The following is a 21451-nucleotide window of genomic DNA, read 5'->3' on the forward strand; positions in this document are numbered from 1 at the left end:
GATGCTGCAGGTTTTGCCTCCCAAGGTGGAGAACCTTGCATTTTTCAGTGTTAAACACCATCAGGTTCTCATCCGCCCATTTGCTGAGCCTGTCCAGGTCAGCCTGGATCACCCGCCTATCTTCAGGTGTGGATGCTTTGAGTGGGGGGAGCATACACAGGCCCATGATAGTGCCATTTGTACATATTTGGTCCTCTCTACATGTTAAAGGTATTGTGCAATTAACTAGTTAATTGTGTAATTACCTTAAAACCAGTTACAGATGCAAAGTACTTATCACAAGTTAAAAAGCTCCATTTGCATGTGTAGCAGGGTCTCTCCACAGCTCCTGGGGCTGCCAGCCACAGGGATGCACCATGCCCAGTGTGAAACCCCTGGGCCTTGGAAACTGAGTTTCATGAACCCCCAGGCCTGAAACATCATGGCTGCTGTGATCCCTCAGCCCCAGGGGTGCATGGGGCATCCCTGTGGCTAGAAGCCTGAAGGGGTTCCCAGCCGGGGGAGTTTGATTCTTGCTCATGAAGCAAGCTTGTTTGTGCCCAATACTGGGCTCCCCCAGCACTGGCAATAACGCACAATAGGTTCTAATGCATGATCACACAATAGTACCTCCTGCCACACGTGTGACATGGCAGGAAGTGTGATTGTGTGGATTGCACATTAGATCCCATCACACCTTTACCTGAAAATCTAGAGGGAGCTAAGAGGTAATATTAAAAAATCTAATATCTTGTAATATTGTAGAGGATTTGGAAACATTATCATTTTAAGAAATAGCATGTTTTTTGTTACTATTTTCTCTTGACAAAATACTTCAATATTCCTAAAATTTCATTATTTTTATTTTTTTTAAGAAACCAGCTTTTGTCAGTGTAAACTATTTGGTCATATCTCCCTCATTCTCTACCTCCTACTTTTTGATTCTCCTCACCTTAAGTATCATTCAACTGTTCATCAGATAATTAAACAACTTGTATAATCTGGTCTTCAGAAATACTATTTGAAAATGACAAGATGTTGTAGGAGTCAGCTAAGTTCTTCTGGTGGTAAATATAAATGTTTGTAAGCTTACTAAAAATATGGGTTTGTACCACACAGTTCACTCATTTTTTTAAATTGAACTAATATATAATTATCAAATATGTGGGTTTTACAGGACCAATATGAACTAACACCGATATTTCCTCTTTTTTTCCTCTAGTCTCGAAATGGATTAAACTTATTCTTCTTTTCAAGAAAAGTAACTTTTACCCAACAGTTTCCTTTTAATTTAGCATATGAGGGGGTTTGAGGCCCTTCCATCAAAATGTTACATTTTTTACGCCCCTCCGTCTTCCAGAAAGTCATAATTTAATCCTTAAAATGTTGGAAGCTATTCTTGCCACCTCTTTTTTTTCCACTTTCCTGCCCCACTTCTAATACTCCAGTCTGTGCCAAAATAGTTGGAAAGGAGAGTAGAAGCCTGTTTTGTAGTTTGAAATGCCGACAAGTCTGTAGACACTGGATATTTGATTGTCCCTCTGAGCTTACGTACAAGTTTGCTATACAGAACAGAGAATAGACTGTGGGAGAAGTTATTCTGAGTGTGTGTGCATGTGATTTCAGTTTCCAAGGAGACCACCTTCTTTGTCTGAACATGTCCAAAATGATTGCCTAATTGATCTTATCATGTGGGACACACTCTGTCTGTCTTTCTGTCTCTCTTGTACTTTCGCACTACTGTGTTGGTAAAGACAAAGTAAAAAGTGAAAAATTATATTCAAAAAAGGAAAAAAAGAATGTTGCTAGCCTGAACAGAAAATTGCCTAGACAGCCCACTTCAGACCATACCTCAGCCAAGGCCATTAGCCAGGGTACCACTAGTGAGGATGAGAAATATGCCACTGCTAGTATTTCTTCCCTATCTGTGGTTATAACTAGTGCATAGATGACACTGAGCATTTCTTTGAAAGAGGCAGCTGTTAGTGCTAATGCTGAATTTCCACTAATTATAAAATGAAAGGACTGGCTCTCTCTCCCCTTCTCAGAGCTCAATAGTCTAGTTTCTCTGATTTAAAAAAAAATAGTGAGGGGAAGATGTTGGTTAGTTACAGTGTTGAAAAGCATGCTGATGTGCTTTTTTGTTTGTGGTTTTGTTGGTACTGATGACTTGCTAATGAAAGCCAAAGCTCTTAGACACTAAGAACTGGAAATGAAGAGCTCAAGTTTAAAAACATTCTTGGTAAATGGTGAAGAAGATGGCAAAATGCAGTGAGAATAAGGTGCTGAAGCAAAACTGGAGGTCAATGAATACAAGCATTCATCTAACTCGGAAAACAGGGAATTAGGGTGATTCCTGCCTTTTTTCCTCAGGGAAGACTTTCGTTTATGTCAGAAAGAATTTAAAATGAGTCCTAAAAGCAGGACTTGTCCTTTTATTGAGAGAGAAATTGAAATTTATATCTGAATTCTGATTGTGTAAAAGTTTATGAATAAAATGTAATAATTACTGAGATGTAAAAAGTAATAAACATCTCATCAATGAAAAAAGGCTATCAGTGTAGCAAGCAGAGTCTTAAAATATGAATGTCAGTTGCACAACATCTTTTTGTTTGTTTTTATTAAGAAGTGTTTGTAATCTGTGTAAAACTGGGGAGGGGGCATATTCTGTGTCAGTTTATCCGTAATGTGTCATACTAGGGGTAAATACCAGCTGGTGCATGAGAGAGGTCTAGGCAAATGCAGTAAATGGGTGTTGAGTGTGGACAGCTTGAAGAGCATAGTTTGAGAAAATCAGTTGAGCTTTCAGCAGCCACAATTGTTGACTATCATGATGTTAGTTGTTTGGGAGAATCTCATTAATCTGCCTTATTTATCTGGATGCCATTCTAGCAAATGTGCAATGCCACCTCTCTACTTTTATTTTAAATAGTATAAAGAGTATTAATATTATAGGATGGAATTCAGCAAACAACCCACTTTACTCGTATGAATAGCCCCATTGGGTTTATTCATGGGACTATAGTTAAAATGCATTTCTAAGTGTTTGCAAGATCAGGCATGTGTTTACACTTATATATGACCTATTGTGTGAAGATCTCTAAGTATTTTACAAACAGTCAGAGGGGTAACTGAATGCTTCAATGCGCTGGGCACCAGCAGTCAGGCTAGCAGCACAGCTATTGCTGTTTCTGACCTCGCCCCCAGCCCTCCCCGGTCAGCCCCTGGGGCTTGTCCCGTGGTCATTCCCTCTTCGTTATGCTTCTGCAAACTGTGATAAGTCTTCCAGGCCCTTGTGAGAGAGATATAATGAGCAGGAATCCTGGTTTTCTCTGCTTTAAAAATATCACAATTTTAGATTAAAAATGAAACCCAAAATCCACATTTTTCTATGATTAAAATGAAATGCCACTAACATACAGATGTGTATATGGTGGTGTTTCATTTTAATCATGCAAAAATGTGGATTTTCGGTTCCTTTTTTTAATCTGAAAATTGGGGATTTTTTTTTTTTAAACCAGAGAAAACCAGGATCCCTGATAATGAGGACAATATTTGTTTGTGAAACACATGAGGTATAAAGCAAATGTGTGGTCATATAATAAACCCCATACTCAGTCTTGAGGGTAACAAGGGCAAAGTTTGGCCTGTGGTTCAACTCATAGTCACTTTGGGATAGCTTTATATGAAGCCAGAAACTATTACACTTGTCAGCTGGTTGAGTGCAGCTTGCTGTGGCTACATCCTCTCCTGAGAAACCCATCTATCCTCCTACACCCTTGGGGTAATTCTCAGATGCATTTAATTCAAACATGTTAACTACCATTAAAAAAATAAAATACTTGCACACTTTCTTTTGAGTATGGGCAAAGTTTTTAGGTCAACTTTAAGTCTCTTTCATGACCCAAAAGTGGGATTAGCAGGACTGAAGATCTGACCTTCTACATCTTGATTCCCTGCCTTGTGCTTTAGCCAAGAAGGTTAACATGCCCTATAAGCACTTGGCCATTTTTAAGAAAGTGTTTTACAACCCTGTGAAAAAATCCTGTATGAGTCCTGCTAGAGCCAGTCTAAGCAGAGGGTTGTTGAATACCGTGTAGCTGCTATGGACAAGCATGCCTATATTTTGAGCGTTGCATATGTGTAGAGTCATACATTGCACCTGCATGTATTGAAAATGTTAATCTTTTAATACTTACTTAAAAGTGTACTGTTCTTGTATCCGCCCCATAATGCAATGTCAGCCACTGCTTAAAGACAAAATAAAGCTGAGAGTCTTGATTCCAATGCATTAAAAATACCTCTGAAGAAGTTTAATTAGGCATGGTTACATAGTTTAATCTGTGCTAATTTAAACTATTCTTGAAATGGGAGCTTAATGTATGCAGACCAGTTAAACTGATAGTCAGGGCACTGAGTGTGCTTTGACTATGCAGCCATATGAACTTGCTGTAGATGAAACTTGGACAGTATTCTTCAGCTAAATAGTTTGCAGGACAACATGCTACTGAACACTTCAGCCAGACCAACCTAACCCCCAACTTCCTGTGGTGGCTGCCAGAAAGGCAGGCCCAGTGTCTGAGACTCGCTTCACGCTTGGCAGTCAGTACCTTTCCCTGCGCTAGGATCCTGCCCTATCCTTCAATGGGACTCACAGGGTAGAGCCTTCAGTAGGAAGTGCTGAACTGGCAGATGAAAGAGATGGATTAAGGAAAACCTGCCCATCTGCTCCAGTAAAAGCACCATTACTGCTGAGCAAGGACCCTGGGCCTGCCTGTGTGTGAGATGCTGGAGGGAATGGAGTACATGGGGTTGGAGGAATGCTGGGATAGTGGGGGAAGGACTAATGAAGTAGGATGGGAATAAGAACTGAAGCACAATCAAGGGAGTCTGACAGAGTGGGTGGAGGTAAAACTCAAGAGACCAAGAAGCTCTATGGCTCAGGGAAAATTAATGTGAAAGAGGAGAATTGTTAGGGTCAGAAAAAAGAAATGTGTATGAGAGTAACTTCCAGTTGTAGCAGGATTTCCCACTTCAGGAGTTCCCAATCTGTTCACAGAAATATCGTGCAGATCCTTCTTGAGCCTTTTCCTGCACTAGCATCAGCAGGTGTGCTAGAGGCAGAGCAGCTTGAGGTCTATTCACCAGGGTGCTTAGAGCTGCATTCCACAGCTACACCACATGGAGTAGTCATAGATAGGAGTCAAGAAAGGAGTGTGGAAGGAGACAAATGTTACGCTTGCTTCTCTGCATAGGAGTTGTGGAGATGCTAGAGGAAGGGCTTTCAGATTTCACTGGGGTTTTATTAATGATTTATGCACTTTGCTTTTGTTAATGCAGAGAGATAGTGTGCAACTAACCAAAGTTGATGTGACTAGCCAAAGTAGTAGCATGCAACTAACCATATGAGTAATGGTGTCTCTCAGTAACAGACAGTCCTAACAGCTAAGTATAAACATATGTCAGAGGATGAAAATGTGAGGAGATCTTGTTTTCTTTGATAGTATTGACACACTTTCAGTTCAGAAAAGCTTTGGGATGGAAATAGTTGGTAGGAACAGACACAGAAGTAAAGAATGACCTTTCATTAATTTCCTTTGTTTTTATCGGTGAAGGTTACATAACTTTTGAAACGTTGAGGTTTTAGACCTTCATCTTTTATTTCTGGTGATTTGTGATACACTGTAATGGTTCAGTCATTCTTAGTCACTCAGACTAGCCCAGAATACAGGCTTTATTACAGGGCTAATTGGGATATCTTCAATAACTCCAGCATCCTGTCTTAAATCATCCTTGATTATATTGACTTCCGAGTGCCTCACAGGAAGCAAAATTCTGGAAAGTATCATTGCATTGCAATTGATATTTTAATAACAACTGTAGTTAGGCAGCACTAAGTTGTGTGTGTGTGCTATGCTTTTTCTGCTATGTGAATATCAGTGTTCAGGAAAAATGCACAAATTACTATGTCTGTTTTCAGATATTTATTTTGTGCCAAGAATATGCTTGTGTAAGCTCTTACATACCCCACTTGTACTGTGACAATAATGCTGTTTGACATCACTTTTTTTTCTTCTGATGCCTTCTGAATTTTACAACATTGAGAATATAAGAGATTCATCAAAGATGGGCTAGTTTCATGAGGCCCAAAGCTGTTACCACTAGAGGTGAAAGTTAAACACACACACACACACACTTACTTCAGATATCTTAATCCACCTTCATCCCCAATAACTCTTCCTCTTTGCCTGTCCCCCTGGAAAAATAAAAAATTTAAGGGCAGTTTACTTCTAGGTCTCTGTTTAGTGAAAACTAAATGCAAGTGTTGTTGCCATTGCTTGTCATTTGAAAGTATATTAAAGAGACATGTTTAAAATAGGTATCTGATATGTAGATTGTTTAATAAGAGCTACAGCTGCATTCAACAGCTAATATAGCATCTCTTTTTTTGTGTATAATTTTCTGTGTAACTCACTTTGTAGTTCTTTCCCACAATTCTCTGTATTCCTCTCACCATGGAAGATATTCAGGTGAAATCTGTGGTCTTATGGGTAGGTGAAACTTGTAGTACATTCTAAATGTTAATCATTTTTCGCAGTGAAGCTTTGGTCAGGGCTTTTGGCCTCTGATTTTAAGGCTGTTTTCCAGCACTATGGTAGAGTGAGTGAAATACAGTATAACCTCATAAATCCAGAATGCTCGGGACCAAGCACCTGCCGGAAATGTGAAAATCCCAGATTTTTTAAACCAGAGCGGCAGCCAGTCGTGGGGCAGGGGGTAGCAGCAGTGGCGGCCAGTCCCAGAGCAGCAGCCACACACGAAGTGGCGGTGCAGGATGGTGGCGGCAGCTGCCGCGTGCAAGCTTCCCCCTCTGCTGCTCCGGGACTGGCTGCCACTACTCCCCAGTGTGCTGGATTTCTGAGAATTCCAGATTTCTGATATCTGGATTTATGAGGTTATACTATATACTATCAAAGGCACATCAAGGTTCTTGCACTAAAAATGGTATGCTCCCATTCCCATTTTTCTTCTGGTATATTGATTCTGTAAAGATTGGGGACAATGTAGCTGGTTAATCTTTTGCAAAAATCTAAATTGCAGGTTGTTTTCTCAGGCCATTCCAAAACAGAGGATGATTTCTGATCTCTGCAGTCAAGCAGCAATAAAGTCATTCTGTACTTAAGCAAGCCAAAGCTCCAGGAAGGCAATGATAGATTACTAGGCAATGAGATAGAACATAGGGAGGCATATTTGCCAGCAGGCCCAATTTGAACAGGTCAGTCCCTTGTTTTTTCAAGCTGAGGTCCGTCAGCCCGGTACTATGACTTTTGCCTTCAGCTCCTTTAGCCCAAGGCCGGCTGCTCTTCTGTTACAAAAATTCTTACTAAGCCCCTGTGAATTATTTTCTTCCTCATCTAAGAGTTTTGCTGCAGGGAGAAGGAAGAGGAGTTGCCTTTGTTTCCAAAGCCAGCAGAGTTGGTAGTTGTGTATATCTGTAAAACATGCCTGTACTGTGTGCATGTGGTGATGACACCCATATGATAAGTACTATTGTATAGCTTTCATCACCTCACCTGGCAACTAATCCATGTTCCTTGGGATAACTTCCATGATTCAACTGTCTTAGTAACCTAAACTAGTTACTAAGGAAAAAATATGCCAGGGGACAGTTTCATTTATTTTCCTCAGCATGTGTGGATTTTTCTCCCCAGAATTATGTTGGCCCAGTGCCCAGAAGCCACAATGTTCAGTTCTGGTGCAGTGACATATTTAGATCTGAATGAAACATATTTAGATCTGAATGTGTGTATGTGTGTGTGTATATGTGTGTATATATAATGCCAGATGAACTTTAATACATTTAATTTAAATCTAATTACTTTATGAAAGATGAATCCCAAAAGTGGAAGGTGTGTAGTATACCTTATTTTTTTCTCAAGGTGACAAACCTTCCATTTTTCTAAAAGTGATTATATTGTCTATATTCACTCATGTGAACTTTCTTTACTCCCCTTAGGTATAGAAATCCCTTAATACTTTTGTGAAACATGCTGGAAAATCTAAATAATTATTTCAGATATAATAGTATGGTATATTTCACTCTGAAATCAACATGGAGAATTTTATGGCTACGGTTTGTCACAAACATCTGCTTGTCTAAAATCAGTCTAGCCACTTGCAATCCTTTTATAGTGTTTGTGTGCACGTTCCTTTTCAACTTGTGAAATACCAGTTATACATCGAAATAAATGATGCATGTCACTGACACTTTATAGAGTCTGTTATAAATTTTGGTATATCTGAATGTCATCTTCCCATAGTGTACATTTCTCTGCAAAATATTTGCTTAGTGACAAATGTATTCTTTTGTAGGATTTGTCTTAAGCAGTTTAGAATTAGAGTAAATTTTTATGCTGTTTGGGTGCATGTACACATGATGGGGGCAAAACTCGTGATTCTGGAGCCATGTCACCGTAGTGATGCACTCCCCCATTATGGTGACATAGTACCTAAAAATAGCTATGCACAGTGCACACAGTGCAATACCAGCTGTTACTGCACCATCTTTTAGTACTTCCAAAAGGATGTACTAAATAACAGTGCAGTAACAACAGCGCCACAGTGGCATGTGTAGATGCGCCCTTTGTGCAGTATGTAAGCAAAATAATAGATGCAATAATATCCCAAAACTCTACTACAACAATCAAAAGAATTTGTTTTCTGTCATTTGCGTAAGAGTGGGGAAGGCAATAGAGTACTGTTGTTATGAATTCACCCAGAAATTGTGCTTTTCAAAGGGTTTCGCAAAGCTCACAATTTTCATGACTCTTTGGGTTAAAAGTATAGGCTGTATTTGTGTATTGATGCAAGTAGTTTGTGCTTGGCTTGTAGTATGGTATGCTTTTATTTTTTAAGTAGAGGAAAATATAGATCTTCACCTAATTTAAATTGTCATCACCCTATCAATGTGACAGTTTACTCAGGGTGTGGGTTAGCCTGTCATTCTTTTATTATGGATTCACTAAGTCCTATATGATAGGCAGTCCATGCCACGTTTCTGATATTTGACAGTAGTGGTGTGCTAAAAGGCCAGATTTTTCAAAGAAGTTGAAGACAGATAATCAAAATGCTCAGGATCCCCATCTCCAGCCAGGTTTTCAAAACTGTCCAGCACCCTACATATTTGCTCAGTGCTTTTAAAAAATGTAGCTATTTAATTTGATGTATAAATGGAAGCTAGATGCTTCTAAAAAGTAGGCCTTGACTGAAGGGGTTGAGCTCTCTTGAAACATTTGACCTTAAATGTTAGCAGTGCAACCTTAGCAGTGTCTAGACCACATGAAGGGTACAACCCCAGGTTTTTAAATTATTTGTTCCTGTTTTGGGATACACCACTTCCTACCCAAAGAAGTGTAATCTGACCACCTCTCCACCACCCCCCACCCCTGCCACCCCCAAAAAAGCAGTGAGGTAACAAAAAATAAGCTGTCTTCTTTGATCCATAGAAAAGCAGATTAAAATATTTTTAACATTAAATTAATACCAGCTTTTGCTGGAAGAAATTGTACATGTGGTCTCTTCTAGGCTGCTCTTTTCACTGTAGCCCATTTTAAATGGCACTTACCTCAGCATAACACCTTTTATAATATTATTTTTTGAAGTAAAAGAAAACGTATAGCTAGTTCTTTCATTCTAATCTGCTGAATATCCAACAATAATACTTGTTGACTTGAGGAAAAAAAACTATTCTTTTGTGGACCAACTTAAGGCTGTTATTTTGGTTATGTGCCATGAAACTTTTTAGTCTGGAGGTGACAAATGTGTATTTTTCCTGTGTGATTTAAAGGTATTTTCATTAGCAATGCATCTCAGGTACATCCTAGATATGCAAGAAAGATTAAAGCTGGAAAAATCTTAGTAGCATATACAGACTTGTTAACCATAAGTGCTGATAAGGTCTTGACCCAAAGCCCATCATGGCAATCTTTCAACAGATATGAGCTTTGAATCAGGCCCATCAATAGCAATATTTTTTTCATTTCTGCAAAAAGATAAAAAAACAAATGCAGTGAGGCAAAAAGCAGCAATGAGAGGTAAGCAAGGGTATTCAGTGGTGCTGTTATGTTGCAAAAATAATTAGCAAATTAAAGATAAAGAAACATTCTAAAACTGAAAGTGGCTGTTGAAGCGGCTGTCTGCACTATCAGACAGTGCTGACTCCAAGTGAAATCTGAGATTACCAGAGTTTTCCCCTATATTTAGAACAGGTGATCTACTAACTTTCGTGGCTACTGGTTAGCTAACATCCAGGTTTTTTAACAGCTTTTGCTTTTGTTAGTACACGTGAGGTATTAATTTTTAAGTATTCATGTTAAAAAAAATAAAATAAAATAAAAAGGGGTCTGAATGCAAAGGCCATTTGGCAGATTGTCTGTGGCAAGGGCAAATCACCATGTCAGCTCCTGGTATAAAGGAAGGTACTGGCCATATTCACCCCTGGTTCCATTAACTTACTCCAGGATTAAAATTGATCCAGTATGCTGTAAAATTGCCGCCTTTTCAGTTGTTTGTAATGTGAGGTTTTCCCTCAGAAGTAGTATAGTTAAAAAAAAAAACACAAAAAAAACAGTTTGGCAATATCCTCTGCAAATAAGATTTTTTTTTTTTTAAGGATATTCATCACAAACATGAGATCAATTTGTTGTATTTTGTTAGAGGCCAAATTTATCAGAAAAAAGGAGGAGCATGTCAAATACAGGTTTCTTTTCTTTGCCATGACACCTTAAATATCCAGTGATGAACTGTGTGCTTTGCAGTGTTGTGGAACAGCTTAGGTTATTTACCACAGCCTGCAAGCAGGCGTGGGAAATGCCTCCCACTTCACAGACATGGCACAAACTGCCTCAGTGCAGAACAATTGGGTATATTGTATTGCTTGGCTGTTAAATTCAGTGTTTGAAAGCATCCTAATAATAATCTCTTCCAAAAAATTTGGCAGATGCTGTGGCAAGATCTGTACAAACCTTTTGCACTTCTAGATATACTGCATTTTGATGCTTCCCCATACCATGCAGTAATAGATAGCCTTCCTGCTGCACTGTTTTGGCTTATATTTGTGATATCCATTGTGGTTCTCTTTTGAATTTTCTGTTAGAATTAGTGTTTCAGCACATTCATATATATATTTCTAATGGCAATAAAGAAAGGAATCAGGCAAGAACAATCATTTTCAATTAACCAAAACAGAGGCTCAACTTCTGTCTCATGTATGAGCACTGGCTGAATACTAACCACATGCTTTTGAAAAACAATCTGTCAGACACTACCATACCTAGATTTACAATAAGGGTCAGAAATTAAAGGTCTTATTTTATGCCCATTAAATTGAATAGCATAACTGTCATTGCTGTGTCTTACATGAGGTTTGGCACCCCTGATAGTGCATTAAAATCATATACCACTTTTGGCTTTCTTCCCCATTAGAGTATGACATGGCCCCCAGTATTTACTTGCATCAACATCATATTGGTATGTAATATTAAAATATTTAAATACATATTGTTAACTGTAAAAATGTGGTGGGCCTATAGCATTCCTAGATCACAGGCCTAGCGGTCACAAATTTCCATTGCAGGGCACTGTTCCAAAAGACAGTGACAACTCCTTTGACTAGGCCAGTCCTGACCCTTCAGGTTTCTTAGTGGCAAAGAAATGCATCTGTAAATATAAGCATGTCTTTGTAACATACAGGATGTGGCAGAGAATTCCTTTGTTACTGCTCAAACTAATACTCCTGTAGGAATAGCAAGGTACTTTGTAAAATCTTTTCAGGGAGATGCATTGACTTGCCTTTCTAAAGAGTTCTGCTCTCCCCTTTGCCTTGCAACATGAAGATAAACAATCCAGGGAAAATGTTGTATATGACACTAAGAAGAATAAACACATTCCTAGAAAAAGGTTAGGAAATACAACTGGGAAGGGCTATTCTTGGAGGGTAACATACTGAATTAAAAATTAACTGATTTAGTTTGCCACCAAAAAAAAATATTGACTAGGGCAAAGCAGAAATCACAGAACTTGCATCAAATGACAAACAAAAACAAGTAAAAATAGACTTTGTACTAAAGAAACCTTTTTTTAGTATTGTCTGAACTAGAGAAGTCTGAAATCTTACTGATGTGATTAGTGTTATTGGCATTAAAGTGGGACCCTTCTCTGAAAAGAGACAGCTAAATTGTTTACTAGATGATTCCTGATCAAATTTGCTCAGTATACAGGTGAAAAGATATCAGCCTCACAAACTTGGCTTCACCCTGCAACTGAACCTGGGCCACCTCACTGCCTACATATTGTCTTCATTAATCTCTATAATATTAATAGAGTTGTTTTCACTGAGTTTTTCTGAATGTAATTGACTGATAATAATTATGTTGATACAGACAAAGTAATATAATCTACCAACTTGGTTGTACTGGTTCTTCAGGACTGACCAAATGAAAAGTATTTGTATTTTAATCACTAAGGTATATACATAGAATTGTAACGCGCATGTGCGTGCACACGCACACACACCAGTTGTTTTGAAGGGTTCTGCCAATCACTGTTGAAAAAGAATTTGACCATATTATAAAATATAAAAAGACTTTATTTTTATTTACATATCACATCTTATTTCAATGGCCCAAAAGCACTTCTTAAAATACACTGCTAATACTGGACTCATTTAATCTTTTTCTGAGACGTAATTGGCACACTGATATAAACGAATGGGATACATTGGCAAAAAACAGCAAAGCAACCCCCTATGTCTAAGAAAAGTGCCACTGAATATTTAACGTTTATCACTTTATTTTAAGGTCTTACCTGAAAGACCCTGTAAACAGACTCCTGTATATAATTTGATCTCTGAAGGGTTGAACAGACATTGCTTGTTCTAGGAAAGCTATGTATATAAAACTCAAGACTAAAGCCAACTAAGACAATAATGCCTTCTGCAGTACCACTTCAGATTGTAAGACAAGGTGCCAGACTAGTGATATTCATGGCAATTGTCTCTATACAACATCTTAAGCTATGAAAAATATTTTAGTAGTAAAATGTCATTCTTTGCAAGCATTGTATTTAACTTTCTATGAGGGTTAAGTGTACATATGCATGCATGTATCTCTCGATATAGATCTATATTATCAATGTTGATACAGACAGAAATACACTCCTTCAGACTCAAATCTCCTAAATGGCTGTTAGTTCTTCAAATAGAAAATGTTGTCTAAACAGTTTATTTATGACTAATGTGACTAAAGTTGTTTTGTCAGATTTTAATCCATTTCAGGTGCTAGCATTCAGCCAAATTCTGTTTTTCAGATGTGAACCCTGATTCAGCATCTGTACAAATCCCATCTTGGTGAAACTGTGACTGATCTGCCTGCATGAATCTAGTTGTGGAAGTGGGATTTTATTTTGGACAACAGCATCAGTATACCTATTTCTGGTATTGATGACTGTGTTATATGAACTTTTCCACATAAGCAAAATTAATTGCTGTATTAGAGTAGACATCTTGTTGTTTTAACATGGTAAAAAGAACTTATGTTAAAACACAAGGGAGTTAAACTTAAACTCACAAAATGGCCTTAATCATGAAACATACCAGCATCAGTCCCGCTGAATGGTGCATGAGGAAAATGTGCCCAGATCACTGTAGCTGAGTACCATTCAAAATATGCTTTGTTAAATTTTAAAAAAAGCATGGTTTACTACAGAAATATTTGAATCATCTGGAAATGCAGCTTTTTTTGTGTAGAAAATATGCTTGTTTTCCACATACACCCTCCCCACCCCCTTCACCCTGCAAATGATCAGTCTTGTAAATTAACATGTTAAATAAGACAAAGAGGTAACATACAGCAGTAGTTTAGGGGAAGATTGTGTGTAGTTACCTAGAGAGGAAGAAATATGTTTATCTGTGAAATGAAATGTACAGGCTGCTCTGTAAAATATATATCTCAGAGGGAACAGAGTGCTGTTTATAGCATCCCTAACTGTGGTACTGTAAACTTTTCTTTTAGCGGATCTTTGATCATTCTGAGAAAAAAACTCAACGTGACTCTCATTTTATTAGGCTAACAAAATATAATAAGAATAGGTGCTATTAAACTAGCAAAACACTTCCAAATGACTAGGTACCAAATTGTACCAGGGCTGGCTGTGGAGGACATGCAAAGAATCTCCTTCTTATAAGGTTCATGAAAGGCCCAAGTGTCCCCAGTCACTGCATTCTCAAATAAATCCTCTTCTATACTTTATTTGACAGGTCAAGATGGAGGGTGGCCATGGGATGGAAAACAGGGTCCAACAGCTTTTCCCCACAAAGAGATTGAGTATTGGGCACACACCTTTTTAGCTCAGATAAGTACTCTCACCCTGCAAAATTCCTCTCTGTGCTGTTCCACAGCTGCCACAGCTTTGTGCTGCATCCAGGGCAAGGCTGTGTATAAATGATAAAATTGGATCACAAAGAAAAAAAGACCATTTTCCGTGGGCCTTGGGGCAACAAGCAACAGAGAAGTATTAACCTCACTTAGAAATGGGCAAAGGAAGAGCATGTGGATTACATAACTTTCCTAAAATCACACAGCAAGCCTGAAGCAAGGCTGATATTTGAATCAAGGTCTCAGAACATCATTCCTTTGTTTGTTTTTTAACTGTTTAGATATGTGGATGATACTAAATTGTTGGTGAAGTTTACACACCAGAAGGTAGGGAATGATTGCAGGTGGACCTGGACAAGTTGGAAAAGTGGGCAGAACACAATAGGATGCAGTTCAACACGGACAAATGCAGAGTGCTACACCTAGGGCATAAAAATATCCACCACACCTACTGGCTAGAGAATGACCCTCTCAGCAGCACAGAAGCAGAAAGGGATTTCAGAGTCATAGTGGACTCCAAGATGAACATGAATCATCAGTGTGACAAAATCATCAGCAAAGCTAACCACACTTTATCATGCATTAGCAAATGCATGACAAATAGAGCCAAGGAGGGCCCCTCTTGAGGTAACAATGAACAATGGTCACAAACTGACAGAGAGCAGATTTAGGCTGGACATCAGAAAGAACTTCTTCACGGTAAGGGTGGCCAGAATTTGGAATGGGCTTCCATGAGAGGTGGTGCTCTCCCCTACCTTGGGGGTCTTCAAGAGAAGGCTGGATAGGCATCTGGTTGGGATCATCTGACCCCAGCACTCTTTCCTGCTCAAGGCAGGGGATCGAACTCAATGATCTGTTGAGGTCCCTTCCGACCCTAGCATCTATGAATCTATTTTATGCAGTTTCTAATACAAACCACTTTTGAGTAGAGCATAAACCTGGGACTGACCTCTGCGATAAACTATTTTACGGGTAAACTCTTTACTCACATGTGGCTGCACTTAAAAGGTGGATGAAGCAAACTGTCGGTGTAATTTTTACATCAGTTTGCCTATAAAAGTGCTGTAGTATCTTTTGGGATTCTGTTTCTTCTCATGTCCTTGTGATAAACTAGATGTTTTTCCAGAATTGTGCATAAGCAATCGCTCTTTCCATTGCTGCAGTGAGGTCCTCCTTCATACAAGCTTCGCCAAGGAGTCAGCAAACAAGCACATGTTCCACAGTCTGCATTTCACTGCACTTGCATATATTTGTGACATTAGAGTAGTACCATTTGATCATGTTTGCTTTTGATCTTCCAGCTTGCATGCCCAAGTGCTTCAGGCACTGCCATGTTGGCCACTCTTAGATCTACCCCTCTTGGAAAGTCCTTCTAGTTGCAGGTCCATTTCAGCTCACCTAGAATCACAGAATCATAGAAATTGAGGTTGAAAGGGATCTCAGGAGGTCATCCAGTCTAACCCCCTCACCAAAGCCGGACCATCCCCAACTAGATCATTCCAGCCAAAGTTTTGTTTAGCTGAGTCTTAAAAACCTCCAAAGACAGAAATTCCACAACCTCTCTGGGTAACCTGTGCCAGTGTTTTGCAACCCCCTGATTGTATGTAATCTTTCCTTCTAGAACCTCAGTTGTACCCCATCATCCATCAAGTCCAATGGCACAACACTGGTCACAAAACTCTTGCATTTTAAGCCTTTTAATTACTTCTGTGTGACCATAGAGCAGATGCCTGGAGTCTCCCATCTGCCGTGATCTTTCTTTTTGGCTTGCTACCTTTCTTATAATATCAGGTGGTACAATGCCAGCCAGTAAGTACAGGCTATCCTTCGGTGTGGCTTTAGACATCCTGTTATTTCATGACTGTCATTTAGAACTGGATCTAGTTTCTTGGCATGTACTGATTGTTTCCATACTGGACATGCATACTCTGCAGTAGAATAACACAAGGCAATAGCAGTGGTTTGTAATGTAGCTGGGTTTACTCTCCACTTTGAGGTGATCAACTTTCAAAGTACGTTGTTGCAGGTGCTGACTTTCCCTTTTGTGTTCTCTACATCTGCTTTGAAGATAATTGTTTGGTCCAATGTAACCCCCAAGTAAATGGGGTTTAGGTGATTAGTTAGTGGGATTCCATCCTAGATTGTTTAATTTCCACTTGGCTTCTCTATGGTGTAGGTGAAAAGCTGTGACCTGCCTCTTTGTTGGGTTGGCATGAAAATGTTTCTTATTGTAATCTGAGAGGTTGCTCAGTGTGCATGTCAGTCTGTTCTCAACAATGGCAAAATCCTTCTTTTTCAATGTGATGCATGATCATCAACATATATGAAGCTCCTCATATTACTCCTTATGGGTTGGTCATTGGTATATATGTTTAAAAGGATTTTCATGCTGGGTGGTGTTTAGTTTTTGGCTAGTTTAGGACTTGCCTGGTCTAAATCCAGTTTGTTCTGGTATTAAATGTTGTTTAATTTGAAAGGTGATTCAGAATAAGGCATTTGTAAAGCTTATAAATATGGCACAGATGTGACACTGGCCTAAAGTTCTCTGAACCAAAGGCATCCTTCCCTGGTTTTAATAGAGCTATTACACAAGCTTTTTGTCATAATTTAGGTATTCTAAGGGTTGAAAAGCAATTGTTAAAAAGGCGTAGTACCTGTAACTTGGTTGTAGAACCAAAGCGTTTGATCTGCTCCATGCATATGTTGTCAAGTCCAGCTGCTTTGCCATTCTTCAAATAACTTATTCTGGCAACAAGTTCATCCATTGTGTATAGTGTGGTAAAATTATTTTCCTCCAGATCAGTTTGCCATCTAATCTGTATTTTAGGCTGTTTGTTCGAAGCTTTACCATTGAGCAGAAGTTAGTGAGCCACCTGGTTGGCTGTGATGTTGTGGTGTTGCTGTACCGTCTTCAGGTTGTTACTCAGCTTGTGAATGGTTAACCATTCTTTCCTGATAGTGTGGATCATACCTATTCCTTCAAGAAATCATTTCCATTTCTGTCACCTTTCTTCTTAGACATTGCAATTGTGGCAGGGACAGCCTTAACTAACGTCTCCTGAGAAAGGATCTCTTTGAAACATTTGCTTGTATTTTTTGTATTTGGCAGCTAGGGTGGGAATAAGCCCTAGTATTACGTTCAGTTCTGCATCCTAGAGGTACATATACCTCTTGGAGGTTTTGTGCAGTGCATTCACAAAAAGGTCAAAGTTATCTGACACTGGTTTGATGTGTGTCACTTTTTTTGTCAAGGTCTTCAGAAAAGTCCTTCCAGTCTGGTTTCTTAAAATTGAAGTATATACATATTGGCATCTATACATTTGAAGTTATGCTGAAGAGGCAGAAGGTGAGGGACCCAGCACCAAACAGTTCAATGCTAGGAGCCTCACATTTGGGGAAGAGGCATCTTGGCAGGGGGAAGCCCCAATAGGGTAGGGAAACAAGCAGACAGTCTCCCCATTAGACCCTCCCAATCTCTCTCTGAAAGATAAGAGGACCAGGAAGGGAGCAGAAAAGAGAAACAAAAAGAAAAACACCAGTAGGAATTTTTTTTTTTTTCTGTGCACTTGATGTTGTCTGAAACCCTTGACGTCTGGATCGAGAAGGGCTCTTTCTGGAGATGGGAAGCCTAGAACCTTTTCCCACATACAAGGATGGGAAGCAGGTGCTCAACAAAGATGCCAAGCATACCCCACTTGGGAGCCCAAAGGTGGAATACATGCCAGGGTTATAATGAGTGAGAGTTGTAGCAGAGCCAGAGGGGCAGAGCCATGGATAAGCACCATAAAACATCGTCATCAGTGTTGGCTAGTGGATGGGGTGTAGGGGAGGCGGAGTCCTGAGTCAGCCACGGCGGTACCCTGAGAAACCCCAGGTGGGAGATCACCACATATCACACTGAACCCCTCCTTTCAGACTCCCATCAAGACATGGCAGGAAAGTTGGGAAAGGGCCTACCCAGGGTACTCACGCTGGTATTCTACAACCAGCTAACAGCATGACAGGATGTTATTGAGATGTTGTCCATAACGATGGTCAAGATTTCAATGCCATTGTGTTCTGTCATCAGTGTTGTGTTGAGGACGAGCTCTGGTTTTACCAAGATAGTGCTACCATATTTCTTGAGATGCCTTTTGATGGCTAATCTCAACCCAGGGATCAATGGCCTATTGCTGTTTGCCCCTCTGGATGTCTCCTGGAGATGGAGTACATGACCATTGTAGTTGGTGCAAATCCTTGAAAGAATGTCCTGTTTGATTCCTGTGAGTCCCTCTGTGTTTAGAGAGAGAACTGTCAGTGCCAGCCCTGAAAAAGGCCCATGGTTGTGACACAGCTGGTAAACCTGTTGCAAGTTAGAGGTTTGCTTTATATACATTTTGAGATTGTTGATAACCTCTTCTGGGATGAAATAAACCAGTAACCAAGAATTTCAGCAATAAGAGCCTAGAATTAGACCTCTAAGTGCATATTTAAGTAACTTGATTTTATGCTTAGGTGCTGAGCACTTTGAAAATTTTGGCTATTATGCCAAAGCAGAACATGGGAGAACTATGCAAAAATCTTCCATTCCTGCCTGCATTCTCAAACACTAGATTTTCCTTCATGAGCCGTATGCCAACATGGCACAGAACTGAAACACCACAAAAGTTATGCTCTTTTGGCTGGATGCTCAAAGGTTCTGAGCATCCACATCATCCTCAGTGACTTAAGTGGATGTCTTGTATCTTTTTCTGCCCACAACAAGAATTTCCATCAGCAGCCTATGAAAAAGGAAAAAAGGTGGGGATCACAGCAGAGTGACTTAAAGAGAATGTAGAACAGTGGTTGATTAATGGAAGCCCTGAATCTGTGGATTATCCACTAACTAACTCATTTGATAACTGTGGACATATCTACATGAGATGCTGACTCCACAGTAGCCAAATAATATTGTGCATTAGTGCATCACAGCACCAACAGTGCTAATATGCTACTGTGCAGTATTATTAGCTTACTGTGCATTAGCATCACTTAAAAGGCTTTTGCTGGTGCTACTGCCTGGTAACTCTGGTTACTGAACATTTATTTAGTAATTGATTATACAAGTACTAAATAAATATGCAGTAACTACTGCACAGTAGCATCTCTTGTAGACATGCCCTGTAAGTAGCAGCCCCAAATAAATTGTAAAATGTGTTGGCAAACTTTTCTTCCGCATTACAATATATAGTGAGAACCTCTAGCTCCTCAGCTGTTATGTATCTGAGCATTGGCCTGATAGCCTGCAACTTAAATTAAGAGTTGTGCTCTGGCCTAAAGAACTGCTTCTCTCTAAGAAGGTGATAGGCATCATTTTGGGTACAAATGGACCTTGAAAGAAATTCAAGGAATGCGCAGAGAATCACATGGGCCTTGTGAATGAGGATATACATTAGTATTAAAGAGAGAAATTAGGGACTCTTGATGCATTTTCCCTGTTTTACCATTTAACTACCTTTGCAGATTTCATTTGTAAAATACTAAACTTTGAGTGGGAGTCACACTGTTTTAAAACCCCACACAAATTTTTGAAAACAGATTCTTTAGCATTTTGGAAACTCCACTGAAAAATATTAAAAGTTAGACTGATTGCTATTTCATACTGAACTGACATTTCTAAAATCCATCTCTATGTATTTTACCTTTTAAAATTCTATCTTAATTTTTTTTCATTAGTGAAAGGAATTCACACTCAAGTCAGATTTAAATGAATTATCTCCCTACCCCTACCCTGCAGAACTACATAATAATTCTGTTTAGATTTAGGAATCATAACTTGCTTTCTGTCTTCATACCTGATTTCATCACTGTGGCAAAATACTGCCAAATCTCTGCAATATTGATACCATCATAGCAAACAATGTAAACCTAGAAAGGTCAAAAGGAAAGACATACCTCTCCCCTCTTTTCATGTTTGTCTTACTGTATGCTTTGGCACAGTATTTATTTTAAACACTGGAAACCATAATTAATTAGAATCAACAAAATACTAAAAAGTGAGGTCACTGAGAAATGACTTCAAAAGCAAAATTAAATTAGAAAAATAAAAACCGTGAAGGAGTTCAACAAAAAAGAAAATAGCAGAGGCCATTCATGGAATGGTTAAATTTGTTCCCCACTTGTAAATTCAGGGCAAGTGGAATTTCATTGGTTATTTTTTAAACAGCAGAATAAGATCATCATGCCACAGGCTGTCTTTAAGGCCTCCGTCTTCCCTCCATCTTCCAAACAAGTCAGTGGGAGTTGAGGAAGCCCAGCAACTCTGCTTGAATTCCAGCAAAAAGTGTGGTGTGGGGGAACTCCTATTTATTTATTTGTTATCAGAGGTTTCCAATGGGCAGTTTTTTGCCTTTCCAGAGTTTGAATCTGAAGCAGCATGATCCTTGATCATCACTTCTTTGCCAGTGTTGCCTGCACTTACTATGTGTTACTCAATCCCACTCTGAAACTTTTCATTCCTGTTCTTATTTTGATTTGGGATGGACGGTGATTTTGAAAATGGGTGTTATTTTAAAATAGCTATGCATTGCATGTGCTGTCATGAAGGTTTTCGACACTCCCTACTAAACCACCTTAACTCTTCTTCCCCAGCAGTCTTTTTTTAAGGCTCAAAGATTAAAAAAAAATATGTTGGCTATCCAATGACTGCTTACATACAGGAGTAACTTTATACATGCATGTACTCCAATCCAGTTCAGGGTGAATGCGCAAGTGAATGCGAGTCCTTGCAGTACCAAGACCGGGACTTTTAAAACGGAAATGTTAGGGTTTGTTAATACAGTGCAGCATAGAGATAGAAGCTGGGGACTGAGCTTGAACTCTTCTGCATCTGGCTGGCAGAAGCTGGGAGCTCTGAGGTGTCACCAGCCCGATACATGAAGGTGCATTTGCAAGCTGTCACGTGTGTCAATGGAATGGGGACCCTAAATTGAAGCAGTAGGTTTTTAAAAACACCGCTTCAATTTAGGGCCTATTTAAACCCCCATGTCATGCACACACTTGACTTACCTGCCTCTCCAGTG

Source organism: Gavialis gangeticus, unplaced genomic scaffold, assembly GCF_001723915.1.
Source record: "Gavialis gangeticus isolate Ggan-Ray unplaced genomic scaffold, GavGan_comp1, whole genome shotgun sequence".
Lineage (NCBI taxonomy): Eukaryota > Metazoa > Chordata > Crocodylia > Gavialidae > Gavialis > Gavialis gangeticus.